This window comes from Lissotriton vulgaris, chromosome 3_1 (genome assembly GCF_964263255.1).
Source record: "Lissotriton vulgaris chromosome 3_1, aLisVul1.2, whole genome shotgun sequence".
NCBI lineage: Eukaryota > Metazoa > Chordata > Amphibia > Caudata > Salamandridae > Lissotriton > Lissotriton vulgaris.
The window spans coordinates 1,811,106,469-1,811,126,270 of NC_141689.1; positions in this window are offsets into that span (position 1 = coordinate 1,811,106,469).

The window sequence follows — 19,802 nt, forward strand, 5'->3', positions numbered from 1 at the left end:
TTGTGTGTCCAACCAGTCATCCAACTGCTGGCTCAATCTGTCTATTACATAATACTATATGTCTATTGAGGTTCCTAGATACTTCGAAGTGTGTAAACTTTAGCTGAACGTTTTTTTAGTTGAAGCACATAGAGGTCGGAGCCAAAGCATCCACTTTACTACTGCTATGTAAAACACTTTTGCTGCAAATAAAATCAGCGCAGTCAGACAGCTGTGCCATATAGCTAGACCTAAAAAGGTTCACAATGTTTGCAAAAGCTAGCTTCACACACCCATTGTTCTGTAGTCTTGCAGCCTGCTAATACACTTTTTCTTTAGTCCTAAGTAAAGCACAACTCAGTAATCCAGGCATACCATAACAAAGGGCCTCATGTTCCACTAAGTCCAAGGTGATTGAATCTTGCAAATACCATTATTTTCTTGAAACCTAGCTTCACACTGTCCACAGTGGATAACAAAGTCATCTCATCTACTGGACCACAGCTCTTAAATAGGGAACAGAAAAAGGTGGGGGATGGAATGCTTGAATTAATCTCAACCACTGGCATTTTATTGGCCTGTGTGCCAGTCCATCAATTTTTCCCTCTATGGCACTCTAGACAGAAACCATCCATATGTAAACCAGTCTTGGTCCTGTTCAGAAGAAACAGTCTCGCTCATACTGCTGGGTTAAACCCCTTGCATATGGAAATAAAATATGGGAATACCATGTTGAGGTTCTCATAGTCTTCAATAAAAATAGAAGGCTTGATTTGACTCCATAAGATATCCTTGAATGACGCCTACTTGCACTTCCCTGTCAATGTACTATCGAGAAACACAAGTTACTTCCAGACTATGTAACACATAAGATTGCATATTATTTATTTCACTTCATGCTCTTTGAAATAGTCTGATGTCAATGTGCCGTGGTGGCGACTACATCAAGATCAATGACTATAACTATATAATCAAAGTAAGTATTACATTCATATCCTTAACTTTACGTGTAGTTGGGCAGACTTACCTGGTGATGTGATCAGGTCAGTGTGGAGGATACAATATTTACAAGATAGTAGTGGGGATAGAATCAACAATCCTCAAGTTTACGCGCTCAGTTATACATGAAACAGTTATGTTTCTTCACAAATTTTTCTTTTATTATATGTTTTTTTCAACCAATTTTCAATTCATTGGTACATCCGATTATTTCAAATTCGTTTCTTTGCGAACATAATAAACTCCTTATGTCGCCATATCAACAGTTTACTTGCATTTACAATCCACCCAATGCATTTCGGGTCATAAACCTCGACCCTTCGTCAGGGGTCTGTGAACAAGGGATAAGACAGGACCAAAATTAGTTGCTGCCACAACTGTCATCATTTCGAAGTGAGATAATTCACAGAGAATATGGAAACCAGAAACCTAAGAAGAGTATTAAGCAACATAAGGAAGGTAGGGTGGTAGATACGTGAAGTGCTAATTATCTCACTTCGAAATGATGACAGTTGTGGCAGCAACTAATTTTGACACAAGGCACGGTCAGACTACGTGTGACGTTTATGCGCCACCACTAACTTGTGGAACATTCAGACAAACTTTGAACACAGAGTGCATAGGGATTACACTGTTTCTCATGGATACAATATTTAGACATGCTACACAACGTGCAATATATGGTGTGGTATAGCTCTGTGACACTTAAGTTTGTTTATATTTTGCAGAATTAGATTTTTAGGAGGCCTTTGCTGAATGTCAGATTGTTGTGTATGCATTATGCTTGATATTGCATTTTTGAAATTATGAATTGACCGATGACCTTCATATGTACAAAGATCAGAGGTCCAAATTTGTAATTATTAGTTATGGCCAAACCCTAAATAAAGGGTCACAGATTTATCCTAGGAGGAGCCACTTCAAATTATCCGTGTTCGGAGGCATACATTGAAAGCTGACAAAATAATAAAAATCGGGGAGCATTACATACAAAGCAGCTAACATTCCAGCATGATAAACCAAATCTGGGGTGAATATCTAGCTGGAAATAGATACAGCTTTGAGAAAGTTGAAATCAAACATAAGGCAAGCACCCTTCCCTGACAGGTGGAACAGAATATGTCCCTTTACAGTTCCAAATCCTATTAATATTTGTCAGGGTGAGTTTGTGAAAATGAACCCCAGTTCATGTTCATTAAGGTCAAATAGTCCAAGCTATCAGCCTGCCAGGAAGTGTAATTCTCCAAAACAAACACCAAAGAAAAACAAACATTGGAAAACCCAACAGGTCTGACTTTGGCAAGCTGGTTCAATACTTATTTCTTTTTTTTATTATTTCAAATAGATCAATGACATAACATCAATGAAAAAATATCGTTTTGCCCAAATATCAGAAATTACATATTGTTTACAAAAATATCAGCTTCCTATGCCTAACTAACAAAAACCTAAATATCAATAATCAAAATGTTGCCTTTTAAAATATCTATTTCAACTTATATTGATAATATAAAGATTAAAAACTAAAATATTGTTACATTTAAATAAATATATAAAATGTCTAAAATATCAAAACACACAATAATGATTACATTATTATAACAAAAATTAATCCAAACTTTATGAAAAACAATATATGAATTCTATTTTAATTTTAATAAGAAATACAATTAAACTCAAAAAATTATAATTAATGACCTAACAGCATTACATTTATTTTATAAGATAAAAATACATTATAAACACAAATAAAGATAAATATACACTAATTAAAAAACAAAAAATACTTACTACAACTAATGAAATATAACAATTAAACAACAATAAATTAGATTATAAACAAATAATACACCCAAGATAACACTAAAAAAAAACATCCATGCACCCCTGTGTTTTCCCTAGCACTGGTGCCAAATTTAGCTGCATAGCACCAACACAGGCACCCTTGCACCTTAGCGCAAGGGTGCCTGCATTGCAGGAAATTATTGTTTCTGTGCATGTAGGTGTCCCTTCCTGCACATAAACAATCACTAATGGCGATTTATTTCTTCTATGTGTGCTGCAGAATGCAGAACACAGTGAAGTAGCAAATTGTCATTATTTAATGATTGTTTATGTGCAGGAAGGGACACATAAACAGTAATTAATGGCATTTTGGTCTTTCTATGTGTGCTGCAGAATGCAAAACGAAGAAAAGGCAAAAAACGAGGATATATAAAAACATTTCTCTTCGTTTCACCATTTTAATGGCCTCTCTTGCATGGAATTAGTTTTTTGGCACTGCTTCAGATTTACATCTACTTGTAAATCTGGGGCTGCATCAAAAACAACGGGTGTTGCGATGGGACTCCTACAGCAATAACCATTGCACGCCCCTTTCACGCTGAGTGATGCATGAAAAGGGGCCTTATTAACAAGGCAGCGTTAAGTCACAAAAAGCGCCTAAAAGCTGCTTTATAAATATGGAGAAGGGCATATCTCCTCCACAGAACGTTGCTAAAAGTGACGTTCTGGTGGCGATATTACCATGTAAATATATCCCCAAAAATGCAAAACAATGGGACTGCCAACAGAAAACCAGAAAAGAAAATTTGGAGAAAGCATTCAAGTTCTTTAAGAAGTAAGTAAAATATCTATTTAAAGATACTTAAAAATGACTTACTTCAAAAAATGTAATATGCAAATAACTAACAAAAGATTATTTTCATTTATATAATAAAATGTAGGAACCACAGAAAAATTACAGCGCCATTGACAAATACAGAACTGAAAAACTAGAGAAATGCACATTAAAAGTAATTACATTTAAAGCTGTTATAAATATCAACTTAACCTTAAACATAACAAAACTGAATGTTCTGAGCCCCCACAAACAACCAATAAACAAACACTTAATATAAAACTAAATCATTTCCTCTGACAGAAAAGAGGCCACCTGATCCACTCCGAACCACCTTCAACAGAAAAAAAGAACCACAATTATCATCAAGAACACATATGTAAGTATAACATGCAAAATTATGCACATAATGTTTTATGTACTTGTCAAATGTAAAGTAAATCTATTACAATATTTTTAACTATAATATTGAAATATTCTCAGAAATAATGGAAGAAAGAGCAAGATATATCACATTACAGAACTGGTGCATGGGCTACACTTACAGTCAGTAAGCATAAGCATCGAAAATGTCACTTAGAAATTTGCAAAATATTACTCTAATGCTTGTTGTGGGAGGGCGTCTACAAGAAAGCATGTTGTTATTGATGTGAAGGAACACCCCCAACCTAAATGTCACTGAAATCGAAGAAAAGCATGTACTACAGGATTTAAAAGAGGAAAGAAGTAATTCCCGAGAGCCCACTACCATAATTTTAAAAGATATACTATTTAAAGTTCAAAAACATATCACAGGTCAGCTACCAGCTATCCCCACTTTGAAACGCCTAATACCTTAAACTAAAAGAGCCACCAATGATTCTCTTCCCGCCCCTAGAAGATACAAAGACATCCAAAGTCTTGAACACTTAACCACTATACATAATGAGGAACTTTGCCTCCTACGTGGCAACCTTAACAACAACAAGCATATTATTATATTTGCTCCAGCAGATACCTTATTAAGACTAAGCCAAAATTAAACATGGATGATGGACAGAGCATTTAAAATATGCCCTAAACTTTTCACTGAGATATACACTATAGGCTTTATCATGAGTTTGGCATTCCAACCACCCGAAGACGACTTCCACGCCTGCCAGTAGCCCACAGCGATGGTGGTCTTCAGACTACTGTATTACGAGCTGATCACTGTGCCCACCGTGTGGCAGCAGAGATCTTGTGGCGTTGGTGATAATATTTCCATATGTATCGATGTCTGATGAGCATTTTGACTGCATACATGTTGAATGCACACATATGCATGATACATGTGGAAAATACCACCTTCCCATTTCGGAGTACGTCCCATATGTGGGCTGTCCTGGCAAAGGGTATATGGGTCAAAAAGGACTCACCTGTACAAGGCAACAAACAGGATTGTTTTCTTCGGAGTGAAGATGCTGCTGTGAAGGGGGGACCTGGAGAAAGGGATCCATGTCAAACTCTGCCTGATGAACAAGAGAGGGGTAAGTATGGACCCTAAATCCTTTGTTACCTCCGTCTCCAAGTTGGTGTCTGGACTGCCACGGTCGGCTTGTCGGAAAGCCAACTCGTATTACGGACGCGGTAGAGCTCCACTGTACCACCCTATGGCAGCTGTCTTAAGACTGCCTCACCCATGGTGGTCGTCTAATCGCCGCAACCTATGTGTGAGGTCTGTGCGTGTGTGATTGCTTTGTTGAGAAACGCTGGCATACTTTAGACTTCAGGCAGCATCGTGACAAGGACAGCCACACGAATAGGGTGACCACCTCACTCCATAGCAAGGTGCAAACAAACCGGGCCAGAGATCTGGGGTGCTTCTAGGCCACGGCACAGGGGCTTAGACTCCAACCTGACGTGGCTCATGTGTCAGCTGCAGCCTGAGACTTTCAGTTTGGGTCTAAACCCCACTCTTTCCACTAAATGTAACGTTGTGATCCTGAGCCAATTGCTTCATCTCCCTCTTACGTAGGCATTTCCCAGAAATGCATACAATTGTGAGAGCTTCGAAATGGGCTGCCGCCTGGCTGCATTATGTTTCCCAACGGCTGTGCAACTTCTTCTACTCTTAGAGCTGAGATTTTCATGAAAGTCTTATAGTCTTAATTCAGCACCTGAGCGTAATAGGACGGAATGTATGAAGCTCTGTGGTTATACTGAATAAGCAGCTACCTATGTTATGCCATCTATTAATGTAATAACTGCACTTTCACAATTTCTTTATTAACCTTCCTGCTTTCTCAAATTTGCTTGAAAATGCATGATTTTTCTTCTTTTTTTAAAAAATTTCTTGGGGGGTAACCCCTAAACCCCCTTATGGGGTTCGGGTTCGCTCGCTACGCTCACTCGTTACGGTGCAGTATGCAAATCAGTTTGCGCCCCACCACTTTCAAATGTCACCAACCGGCCCTGCGCCTGGGTCTTCAAATGCGTTGGAATCTTTTAACACAGAGAATTGTGAATTAATATATGTCACTGCTTGAGGGAGATGGATTGAAAAATTATCCCCAGCTTGTACGCATAAAATTATTTCCCTGTGTTAGGCATTTCCTTTGGCTCAAAACAGTGGATAGGTCCAGGGTTTGCCTATCTGTTAATTTTCAGCTAAATTATTGCATCCAGGCTAGCTCTCTTAGTTTGGTCCATTTAGACCAAAGTGGCTGTTTGCAAGCTAGGTTGATTTCATCGAACACCAACTTGCTGTTACACGCGATTGGCTATTACTCTAATAATTCCACAATGGCAGCAATTAACATGCCGAGAAGGGCTTTGGTTTACTTCAATGGAAGGTCCTGTTCGCCAATCTATTCAATTTCGGTTTCCTTCGGAAAATGGTAGGTCTCACATATGTTTGAGAATGTTACCATTAAAAGAGGCACATGGCAGGGGTGCCCTATGTCAACTGTTTGGTTCACCCTGTTTATTGAGCCTCTGGCTGCTGAACTAAGGCAAGATTCACAGATCATGGCTTGTATTCAGAACACACCCAAGTTAAAACTTTTCGCAGATGACATGATTCTGTATATGACCGTCCAGGACTAAAATATTCTCAACGCACTGGCTAAAATCCAGGTGTTTAAAGATATTGGGGGTTATAAATTAAATGATGTCAAATATGAAGCTTTCCTCTTCAACAGTTTCACTCTGGTTTTGCCTGCTACTATGAAACCCCATTATTCCAGCCTTGCCCTATCAGATACCTAGGCATTTATGCCAAAGGAAACTTTTCAGATTTGTATAGATTAAACTGTCCCACCACCCTCTACTTGATGTGTGGGTAACTACATCAGTGGCATTGCTTGCCTCTTACTGTTATCGGATGTGTAGCCTTGGTTAAAATAGCAAATTATTCTTCCTCTTTTTATTTTCATCTTTGCTCAATTCCTCAATCTTTCTTTATTTAAATTGACTCCATGCTTCACTATTTTCTGTGGCAGGGCAAGAAAGCTCGCACCAAGTTAACGACTCTACAGTTGAACATTGAATATGGAGGATTCGTTCTCCCGCATTTTAAAAAGTATTGTCAAGCGGAGTTCTTCTGGCTTGTTCATGCAGCAAATTCGAGCAACCAGTTGGATTGCTTCTACTTCTAGCAGATGTTAGGTGGGGCCGATATCTGACTTCCCGTATTCGTAATAATACCAAAATTTCCCAAGCGCACATAATACCAGCTACCTCATATTGTGGTTTTGGGATACTCGAAAGTCAAAGATGAATTTCAGATTCCTCTTCTTCATCCCCATAATCTTCTGAGGGACTGCCCCCGCTGCAGCTACAACTAGAGATTGCAGCCATAAGGAAATGGGATATGGCAGGGCTCTACAGCCTCTGAGACCTTCTGTTGACTGAGACGATGAAACCCTGGGAACAAATCACTACCAATAATCCACCTGTTACCTCCGTACTAGTATTTTCTTATTTGCAAATCAGTCATTTTCTGAGGAGTTACAAACAATCTCTCAATTCATTAACCATGGATATCAGTCTAGCTTATTTTGTAACTGGCCTCACTGGGATAGGGAATTGGTATCAGGTATTATATCAGAAGCTACTCGAGGCTGTGCTTCCTGTTCTCTTGACCAATGTTCAGGCCCTCACAGAATTCAAGATTGACAGGCATGCATGGCTTTGATATAATCAAGTTGCTCATAAAGCCGTCCGTTGTGCACATTTTAAAAGGGTGGCTTTTTATTTCAAATCGATGCCATATTTTACCCCGTCTAGGTTGTAAAAAGAAGTTCTCCACCATCTCTGCAGCTTGTTTTAGGTGTGACCATGTAAGGGGCGATTGGCCACATATCTGTTTGATATGCCCCACTCTTAAACATTTTAGGCACAGAGTATTTGGTTTAATCAGCGATAAGCTGCAAGTTAGAATTGATCCAGAACTGTAGGGAGTCCTATTTGGCACATGCCCCATGTCAACTCAAACTACATTACTCCGGCAACAATTGCTTTTTATTTCTACATTGATAGCTAATTTGTTAATATTGCAATTGCAACAGTGGTGATCCTCTGAAGAACCTACTTTTAATCACTGGTTGGTGAACATGAAGAGGGTGAAACGCTATGAAGAGCTCTATGCTCAAAGAGTTGGTGCTCTCAAAAAATATGAGGAGATATGGCATGATTGACTGCATTGATTTACTATGGGCCCGATTCACAATAGTAATCAGAGACAAAAATCCTAACTTTATGACTTTCAGTAATCACAAAGTGCATTTAGGACTAGTAAAGTTAGGATTCCTAACTTCATTGCTCTTAAATGCACTTTGTGAATACTGAAAGTCGTAAAGTTAGGATTTTGTCTCAGATTACTTTTGTCAATCAGGCCCAATATATATCTTTTTTGTAAACCTTATTATTCAGTTTTCAAGCTCAGACAGAGTATACAGAAACAACATCTATTGTGATTATTCAACTTTTAGCTCCATTATGTGGTCAGAGTGTAATACAGTTAGGTTGTCTGAGTGTTTGGATGCGTTGTGTCTGATGCTCGATTGAGTTACTTAACAATTTTTTTTGTTTCGCCTGTCGTTTTAGTTGTATCACATTTGCAAGTTAGGCTGATTTTGCATTTTATAGAGCACTATATTCCTTTTTTCTTATGCATTTTGCTGGGTGTGTACTGTATCACATGTATTTTATGAATTTCTGAATAATGATGGTTGTTTGTAATGTTACTATGCACTTTTTCTACATTAGTTCAATAAATAAAAATATTTTTTTTAAACACAAACACTTCTGGACCTTTGGATACTTTGCCAGGAAGAAGAGCTGCTGTACTGCTACAATGACTGTCACTCTACTGGAATGCTGATCTGAAGGACTGCTGCCCTGCTGTGCTGACCTGCTGTCTGCTGCCCTCTTGCCTGGGAAAGAATAACTGGACCTGTAACTCCAACTTGTACCCTGGCTCCAGAGTGACTCATAGGGCTAGTCTACTGGTCTCTTGACCTGAGCATCTGGGAGATAAAAGGCTCCACAAAAAAGTCTGAATTCTTCTGCATTGAGTTCCTGACTCCCAAGTGGAGCCTCTCGGGCCCTGGAATTTTGGTGTAGCTCCTGAGCTCTTGAAATCAAGCTTCTGGGCTCTTCACCACAGCAAACAAGCCAGCTCACATCAGAGCAGTGCCGCTCACACTGAAAGTCAGTGCGGCCCTTCACCACCCGCCTCTTCAAACATCCTGTGGGGAACTGCCCACATGAAGCTCCAGCCTGCCAATCCGTGACACCCCGAATTCTTTTGCGCCACACTGAACACTGCTAGTGATGCTCTCCTTGCTCCATGCAGCTCTCTCAAACGCAAACGGGACTCTTGCCACAAACCTAGAGAAGGTAAACATTCAGCAGGACTAATCTGGGACTGTATCGGACCTGCGCTCCTTCGTGGTCTGCCTGGACATTTGACTTTGAACCATTCCAGTGCAACCATATAGCTGCAGTTGGCACTTAATGCTTTTAGGCACTAAATTGCTGTTTATTCCTTAAAAATACATAACTCTGGTTCTACTGATTGGATTTTGTTATTCTGGTCTTGATTTAAATACGTAAATCAAGCACTATTCTTCTAATTTGGTGTGCAAACTTTTTTGTGTAGTTTTCACTGGTTGATGTGTTGCAGAAATACTTTACAAATAGCCACTAAGGTAAGTCTGATTGCTCTGTACCAAGCTATCAAGGGGTTGAGCACAGGTTAATTTGGGGCTTGCTTGTGCATCACCCTGCCTGGATTATGGTTGCTGTTTAACCAGGGCTCACACCCCAGTCAACCAGTAGTTCAATTTCAAACAGTATCACAGTAGAGTAAGTTATACTACAAAAAAGCAGATCATTACAATAACACATGGTATACAGTAAAAAACAAAATCACAGTTCAATTTCTAGGTGAATCTTAGGCACATTCTCTAGTCTGCTGGAGAAGGGACATATTCTATCTTAGTGTCTTATATTAACCACCTATATTGAGTCAATTATTGGTTTTCCCCTCGTGAGTTTTTCGCATTTCTGTCCCCTAGACCGTCCACAATGCCCTGTGTTGGTGGCCTAAATATTACCATCTGCCGTTCACTTTGGTGGAATTGCTGCTGCGATTTGCACCACCAAATATCCCTTCCCACGTTGAGATATTCTCTTCATTGGAGAAACCTCCACAGCAAGGGAAATTCTGCAGAATGTCAAATCCTCGTGTAGCACAGCCACACTGACTGGCAACATTTCTGACAGCAAAACTCTAAATCAGCCCCTGCGACCTCCCATAGGGATTCATTTAGAGTTGGGTGGTAATGGAAAATGTGTCCTTTGCCAGAGAAAAGGTTTAAACTTTATTCACCATAATAATTTTATTGAACAATAAATTCAACCAATGGAATCTCCTCCACATTTTCAAAGGAATTCCCTCTTCCACCATATTTTGAATCAAGCCCTAAAATTCAGCATGTATAAATATTATTTTTGGACAAATATTTAACGCGATGCCCTCTTCCCTGAGCATCGTCTAACTGCTTTGAAACAAACTTTTATTTAGGCATTCAAAACCTCATCTAACGTGCCATTTTAAAATTCCTAACAAATATTTACGGGAAAATGACATTCAGGATCCGATTATTTATAAAGAGAAGGGTGGGATGGTCTTCTACATATCGATATACATAATCACGGAGTACCACCACAATATAAACAGATGTGTTTTGTTGTTTACGTGCCCGAGAAACAAGCTTCATTTTACCACCAGGATTTCTTGTAAACACAGCTTTACACAATCTTTGCTTGGTTCCTTGAACTCTGTGGATGGCGTTTGTGAGCGTTACAAAGTCAAGGAGAAATATATTCAGATACTATGTCGATTCCTATTTCTAAATCACTTCTAGCGAGTGCTGTGAAATTTTTATCACAATAATAATATCCAGATATTTTACCAGTAATCTTCCTTACTCCGGGTTCTTTCCTTCCTTGTCTTAGTTCATAGATTGCGACGTGTTCTTTCCAGGTATATCTATTCGGTAACTTATCTCAGGGTTGTGGAATTTCTCGGAAAGAAAGGACTAGTGCGAGATAATTATAATTTACCTTTACCATTTACTATTGGTAAGTGACTGTGCTAACGCACAGATCTTTCCAGGTAAATAAAAAATAACAGAAACCACATGGACAGATGAAGCAGTAAAAGAAAATTATAGAACTGTAAATCAGTTTAAGGATGTGCGATACCAAGGCAATGTTGAATGTGTTTATTCAGCATCTGTGTAAGCAATCAGCAGCTGTAGTCAGGATCAGCAACTGCCGCCCAGTGTTTTAAAACATTACGAAGTGCATTCTCAAGAACGTGCGATAACCATTACAAAAGTAACTTAACGCAACTCTCAACATCGCAGTCTATCGCAGGAAAATGACGCTGTGTTAACTAAGTATTCACAACACAGCTGTACCATGAGATAGTCACCACATTACGCGACAAATGAGCATGTTAAAATTAACTCCACGCAGTAAAAATGCGAAACGCGAATGCAAGAAAAGCTGCGAAGAGGCCAATCGCGATACAAAAATCTGTGAAAACCAGCGACAGGCCTGCAATTCACACGCGTCAGGCGGGAACAATCACCATAAAAGTAGAAAAAAAGCAGACAAACAAATACCAAACAACAGCAAAGCACTATGGATGTTACCAGAGCAAGTACGGAGGAGAACCAGAACCCCACAAGCCCCCCGGAGGACCCGCCTGGGATTTCGGGATCAGGGAAAGCCAAGGAGAAGAAGAGTAGGAAGAAACGGTTCAGTCTGCATGGAAACTGGATCCTGATAACAGAGGTGGTAGAACACCATCACCAACTGTTCATCACCTCCACTGTGTCACTGGCAGCCAAAAATGGACTATGGCAGTCCATTGTGGACAAGGTGAATGCAGTGGGAGTGCTGAAGAGGACAATGGAAGAGGTCAAGAGGCACTGGAATGATGTCAAGCGCAAAACCAAGCTGAAACTCGCCAACAACCGGAAGGCAGCATTGAAGACTGGAGGTGGGAGTTCTGCTCCACCGGAGGAGCGGGACGAAATGGAGGAAATGGTGTCCACAGTCATCAGTGGGTAGACCGTGGCAGGAGTCGGGGAACGGGACACTGCTCAACATGACAGGACACAACAGCACCAGGGTGAGTAACGACCAGGGACTGGGGGGACGGGGGAGATGGGCACAAGGGCACACATGCACAATTAAGTAGAGCACATCTGCGGACAAACCATGCCCCAGACCACAAACTCCCAGCAAGAGACTGATGTACCCAAGTATGCAACATCTCAGCACTGTACAAGGGCAGAAGTCAAAAGCACACCGCATGAAAGGTATAAGGGGCAGCAAATTCAGAGCTGCAGGGGCGTCTCCCCAAAAAGCAGCACACACACATAAAATGCAGAGCACACCAACACTGACAACAATGTGGTACAAACCGCAAAACACCTGCAACAGAACACAGGGCACAACTGGGGCCGCTTGGGTGTAGACACTGGCCGATCACACTTGGCATTGCAGGGAAATGTGAGTTGATAATGTACAAGTACAAAGACACACACGTCTGTCGTCGAAATGTCCACTGTCACCCATCAAATAGGCAGCTCCTCCCAAACTGTCAGACCAAGGAGTGCGATTTCCTCAGGAGCAGATGACCTTACCTCAAAACCACCAAACCCAAATCAAGGACAGATAAAGACAACTGCCTCTGACTTAAATCCGGGGGAAAGGGGAAGTGGAAAACAAAACAAGAGAGACTGCCAGGCCACACCTCTTCTTCTTAACTTCTTGTCTTGAGGTTTTCTTATCTGAAATACATAAACAACAGTTATCTTCTCTAACCTATCTTCCTAACTGAATTCACAATCCCTATCTTTCTATTGTTGCTTCTTACCCATAAGTGACCTAGATTAGCCCCTCTCTGGATGTTTCATCTGGTGCCAATACTATTTGATTGACTGAAAGAATTTGCGATTTGAGAATAATCAGTTTTTTAAGAGTTGTCTCAGTATTTTGATAATTGGATATTGTCTCTTCTCAAGTTCAGTAGATTATTCTTTTGCTGCACAATGTTCAATTAGAACCATATGTATTAGAAAAGATCCTAGGACTCAGAGGTTGAAAGCCAGAATACTGTTCTCCTCAAATATCAATAAAATAATTAACTCTGCTTCTTCAGGAAGTAGAACTCCGATACTCAACTCTGGTCGGCAGTCATAATATTCAAAAACTCTTACTTGTTGGTTGGAAATGACTTCTCTTCACCGAAGTTAATTTCCTTACTTCACTCTTCGTTGCCTCTTACTGCTCAGGTTCTCTGGTAAGAAGATGCTTGGAAACTCAGCTTAACTTTCTGTGAAGAATGTATTATAACAACACAAATAAACTTAGGAAGTCAAAAACGCTAGAATATAGCAATACTGAACTTCCCTTTTAAACTTGGACCAAGCGCAACAAGTACTCAAGAAATGTTCCAGTCAGGATAACGAGCGGCACGAAAACTAAACTGCTTCTCAGGTTTTTTACAGTTGAAGTGCGTCGATCTAAACTCGTGCATGCGCACTATTGACTCTGAAATGTCTCGAGGGAAAAAAGACTAGACCGTGCACTGCTACAGGAAGGGTTCGCAGTAAAATCATTCCCTGGGATGACGAATCTCCTTAATAGGCCAATGCAGTTCGTAAGGATGTTTTCCAACATGGCTTAAGTCTCTTCACAATGTAGAGGTTTTTAATCAATAGCGTTTTCATGGCGTGGGTGATGGATTTCTTTAAATGAGTACTGGAACTATGTAAGGGGTTCCTGACACAAACAGCCACAATGTACACAGTCATGCAGTCTGTATGAAAACATGTAAAATGCGACAACATACATGTGGAAACATTGTTCACCTGCATCTCCCCTTCATATTGCAGAGCGAGAATCAACACCTCCTGCAGAGCAGCCCGACCTTCTCTTCTCTGATGACGAAGAGGACCACCACAGCTTCGACTCAGATTCCCTCTAACAGCTCATTGAGAGCCTATGCAGCCCACTTTCATGAGCTGGCCATCCCAACAGCTACGAGGAGACCCAACCACCTGCACAGACCACACAGCAGGCAGCACCCACCACCATGGCTGCCTCCCAGGACTCCCACGAAGAACACAAGGCCTTCCAATGCCGTGTTTTGGGGTGGCAGGAGCAGCTGACTGAAAAGGTGTGGGTGGGCTTCGACCGCATGGCAGAAAAACTAGAGGCCATACATGGGTGTCTGAGGGATCACTCACGGTCCCTAACGGACACCCACAGTCTGCTCCATATTCTCTCCCACAGACCATGGCTGATGTAGCTGGAGCCCTGACTCAGAGACTAGAACAACTGTCCAGTCAGATTGGCTCTAGTGATGTCACAAGGGAGTTGGGAAACATGCAGATGTTAATGGAGACCATGGTGCAGGCGAATGCGGAAAGAGCGGGTAGCTGGGTTTCTCAATGACCTCAGAACTATCCTCCTGGGACCGCTACCACAAGGCCTGGAGCTGGTTCATGCTGCTACCACTACATCCACATTCCCCCATCCCCTGAAGTGTCAGTGCCACACAGTGCGGCAGACCTCCCACCTCTGGCCACTGATGTGTCACTGCCACACAGTGCTGGAGACAGAACACCACCACCCACACGTGAGGCACATGAAACAGCAGAGGACGAAGAAGCGGATGAATCTGCCCTTGTGGTAAGAAGGACGCAGTAGCACGCATCTCCACTATAGGGCCGGCTTCAGCTTGGTTCTGCCCTCTGCATCATCACCTTCCACTGTCCCCCGATGCACTCTGCAACACTCACCTTGGACCTCAACATGGACTGCCATTTGTTGTTTGATCACCAATGACACAGCAATCTGGCTGCAGACTAAACTCTTCCTCTTCTTTTGGACTTGTCATTACATGAGGGACTCAGGCCGGCCCTCCACGGGCCAACATCGTCATGTGGGGTTTGCAAGGCCGTTTACTATCCCAAATGCGACTCCAGTGAAAGTGTATTAGACATTCATAATCACACAGATGTGCCATGTCAATGGTCTTTTAAGTGTGGAAGTATGGATGAATGTAGGCACACTGGACTTCCATTATGTCCATGTGGCTCATGTCATAGACCAGGGGTCACAGGGTGACACGTTGCCGAATGTGGTCCGGGTGGCACTGACACAACAGGGACACACGCATGAGTTACTTCCTTGTCCAGCCCAGTACGGAACCATGCCCAGGGCCCTGGGATCATTGTTCACACCCTTACGCTGGGCTGGCATACGCCGTGCCCAGCCCACTCTGCTTACACTCACAGGGGGCGGGGGGCGGGGGGCGGGGGGCGCGGCAACGCTACACGTCCCAGGTTTTTCAGGGTAGTGATCTGCTGGTCACAGGTCTAGTTGACAGCATGCCACAGCCACTCCCTCATGGCTGGCTTACACCCACACCACACACGTCACAGGACATGTGACCCTGTCAATAAAAAGACCAGGGCACACGTGGTGGACGCCATTTCCACTCTCTATCTGGGAGTATCTGTGTAGTGTACATGTAGGCATGAGGGACTAAGTTCCTGCAACATCACATTCCCAGGGCCGAAGGAGACACTCTGTTGTCTGCAACACGATACCCAATAATATAGGGTCCATGCCTTTGTGGGCACAGACTTGGTGGCACTGGATACATTGCCTCCGCCATGGGACGGTGACTTTTGGTGCACTGATGTAGGGGCACCTTAAGTGGGGAGCTGTGTGCAGCCTGCGATGATGCCCCGTCCCGGCCGTCCAGACTGCTTAGGATTTGTGTGCCCAGCTGGACCGCAGTGTAGGCCAGAGCCAGTGGGCAGGGCGGGTCTACTGCCACTTGGGGTCACAACCTGGATCACAGAGTTAGTGACACTTCAAGGGCTGAGCAGGTGTTCAGCCTGCGTCGATGCCCTGTGCACTGGTATGTCCTCTGCCCAGGCAAAATCAAGACCCAGAATCAAATGTGAGACCTGGTGGTCTGAGAATCGGGGCTGCATGATTTGGAGGGTGCCATGTCCGCGGGCCCCAGGCTTGGAGCTTGCACCAGAACATGGTGGGCCCTTATTGCGACACGTTTTTGGCGCTAGGTGAGCAGTGAGACCTGGGTGCGCAGGGGCGGGCATGTCATGCTGGGTGGCGGGAGGGGCTGGGGTGCAGCTGCCTGGGTGAGCAAAGACAGGCATGCCACGCTGGGCGGTGGGAGGGGCTGGGTGTAGCCGCCTGGGTGCGCAGGGGCGGGCATGCCATGCTGGGTGGCGGGAGGGGCTGGGGTGCAGCTGCCTGGGTCCGCAGGGGTGGGCATGCCATGCTGGGCGGTGGGAGGGGCTGGGGTGCAGCTGCCTGGGTACGCAGGGACGGGTAGGCGATGATGTTGTGTGCAAATGTATGCACTCTGCCATTCATGTATCTGGACTCTGTTTCAGATGATGGATCTGTTTCAGATGTGGGACCTGGTGAACTGCACCACATACCGGCACGTGGTTGGAGGCACACCGGTATCAACAGGTGAGCACTGAGGCCTGGGTGCGCAGTGTCAGCACTCTCTCACCCTGTCCCTCTCTTCTTTTCTCAGTGTCTCTCTCCCCCTCTCTGAACATGTATCTCTCTCCCCCTCTCTGTACGACTATATCTCTCTCCTTCTCTTTCTCTCTCTCTGTATCTCTCTCTCTCTCCCCCTCTCAAGACACACCTTCTCATCATGATTTTTGTCTTGCAGGCTGTGACCTACAGATTGTCCTGAGGGGAGCTGCCATGTGTCTTCATTTCTGCTCTGTGTTTATTTGAATACATTTTCATTTGTTAATTCGAAGGTGAATGTGTTATGCTCATTTTTGTGACGACACATGCATGTCACCAAATGTGATTGTGCGATATCAGGCAGATTATTTGGTACATGATTCTGTGTAGTTGATGTGGCATGCCTTTGAACAGGGGTGGGGAGGGGGGTCCTGGGGATGGGGGGGGGGGGGTTGTGGCCCTCTTGGGTGTCCTGGCTGCATGATCAGTGGCTCCATGGCATCTGTTGCCCTTTGGGTGTAGCTCTGGGCTGGGCTCTCTTTTCTGGTGCAGGCTGTGGTCCAACTTTACATCAGGTCAGAGCAGGTGTTAACTTCCTGCTGCTAACGCGCATTATCACCAGTTTTGTGGTCTTATCACCGATCTGGCTGGTCATTGAGAATGTTGCGGAGTGGTGTTGCCGCAGCTTTTTGCACTGGAACGCCTACTCTGCATCTCATTAGTGATAGTTGCAGGGGTCATCTGTGGCGATGATTTTTGCAGCTGCTATCACAGGTAAACTGGTGCTATGGGCTGTTAGCGCCAGCTTGTGATTGGGGTGATAAATTTATTGCGACTTTGGCTGTGATAAAGTGCCGAAAACTCCTTGTGAATATGCCCCTACATTCCAAATGCTCTAAACAAAGAACACATTACATCACAACACTCTGCAATCTAACATATAACCCAATAATAAGCATCAAAAAGGAGTTGAATGCCACTGAGGGTGTGCAATTACATCACCATCTTAAGCCATCATCCCCAGGCTGTTATTAGAACTGCATATTTATTTAATTTCTGCATTTGCTACAAATCTAACCTTTTTCCTTTAGGTGCTCATATATATGTTTTCACTGCAAGTGGTATGCCGAATGGTGCCATAATTTCTTAATGTATTATACTTGCTTCTCGTCCTTTTGTTAATTATTTGCCATATTTCCCTATAAAATCCTGGTTTAAAATGTTGTTTAAGGTTTTTTGTTGACAGTCTTTTAAATTTGACTTTCTCCCGACCTGTTTTCACAGGTTTTCTTCCTTTCCAGTTTGCTGTAGTTGGATTTCTTCTGTGTTACCGGCCTTTTATCTCTTGTTACTCCTCCTTAGTTGACTCCTGGCCCACAACATTCCCGTCTGGGCCCATCCGAAATAGGCTATAAGGTGAAGTCCAGAACAGTGCTCCTTTGGGACCTTTCTCTTATGAATTTCTACTTTCCTTCAACTCTCAAAAGCCAGACCTCTGTTCCTATGCTAAAAATGCTACCCGCAAAGTAGTGGTCTCTCTTGGTACATAGTCCTGTCTTCAGACATTATGAATTCACTGCCATAACCTCGTCAGAGTCCTACTGAGTTTAATGTTTGTTAAACCCCTTCCAAGAGGCGAGTCCCCTCCCTTTCCCTTAGCCATTTTCACCTGCACCCTTGTAACCTACGAAAACACCAGACCACTTGCTTGGTGCCTAATAAGGTTGCAGTTTATGAACACATACCATTTACACATTTTGCATCTTCATGTTCATACATAACATTCTGTTGTCACATGTACTGATTTTGCCATCATAGCTTATTTAGTCCATTCTTGTTTGTTATCTGCTCTCAGACAGATCAATTTCTGGGGTGGGGCCAGAATACCAGGGCCACTGTTTCAACAGTGCTAGGCTTAAACTTGCTACCGACTTGGTGGGTGTCCGTCTAAACTTGCCTGGGCCGCAAGTGCCGTCGACCTTGCCTTTTACCCCTTCTTGGCCCCTCCCTGCTCCTCCGGGTCCCTACTGTGTGGCATCCCAAGGTCCCTGTGTGAGCACTTCATCTATCCACCCTGAGTTCTAACCTCTCACTCCTTTGGTACCCTTGCCTTGAGGCATCCCAAGGGTCCAGCGGGAGCCTCCGATCTATTCTATCTGTGGCTACCAGCCACTATTGGCTCCCTCATTGCCCCTGCCGTGAGGCATCCCAAGGACACTGTGTGAGCCTTCCATCTACTTCTAGCAATTTCTCTCCTTTTTCTATGTTTCTAGGTTTCCTTCCGCCACGCTACCTAAAGTTCGCCAATCAGAGGGAGCTCTCCTCCCCTCCTGATAAGGGGGCACTGCTAGCAAAAACAGACATAGAATCAGCTTTCTGCCTCTTAATGTAATGTTTGCTATTTGTTGACACACAGCAGGGCTGCGATTTTTTACTTGCTATATCATATATTTCCATTGATCACCAATACACAGCGGGGAGTGCTGTTGGCTTCATGTATACTCAGGTTATCTCCCTGGTTATCAGAATAATTGGACAGGACGTGTGTATGTCCGAGTGTTTATGTGGCATAGTTGCCATTATTGTTTAAAGTGCCATTAAACTTAACCTCCACGCTGTTGTCATGAGCACTGACGGCAGAGGGATTACTGTGTGTGCTAAGACCCTGAAAACGTTAGAATCCTATAGATGGCCTTATATTTTATTTTTCATTCACATTTTGACTCACGTTTTTGCAGGACGTGTTTGTTGAGAGGACTGTTGTGAGTCTGAAGATAGCCCCAGAGTATTCCTTGATTGCTAGGCATTTTCCTGCCCTGTCTCCTATGCGTCTAGGTGACACAGGCCCACTTTGTGAGTCTGATATGTGTTGTCTACTTTCAATAAAAATATTTTTGTCTCTGAGTTGGTATTTATAATGCCAGACTGACAATTTTAAGAGGTCAGAATATGCAGTTTTTCAGGTATCGCCGGATCACACCCTGTCTATATTTTGGGAGAGATACAGGCGTACCTGCAGCAATCGAGAGACAGTACCAGAGGTGACTACTCCGCTACGGCCGAGGTGCGTCGCCCCACTGCTATTTGAGCAGTGTACAAATTATAGATAAAATGATAATAACACATA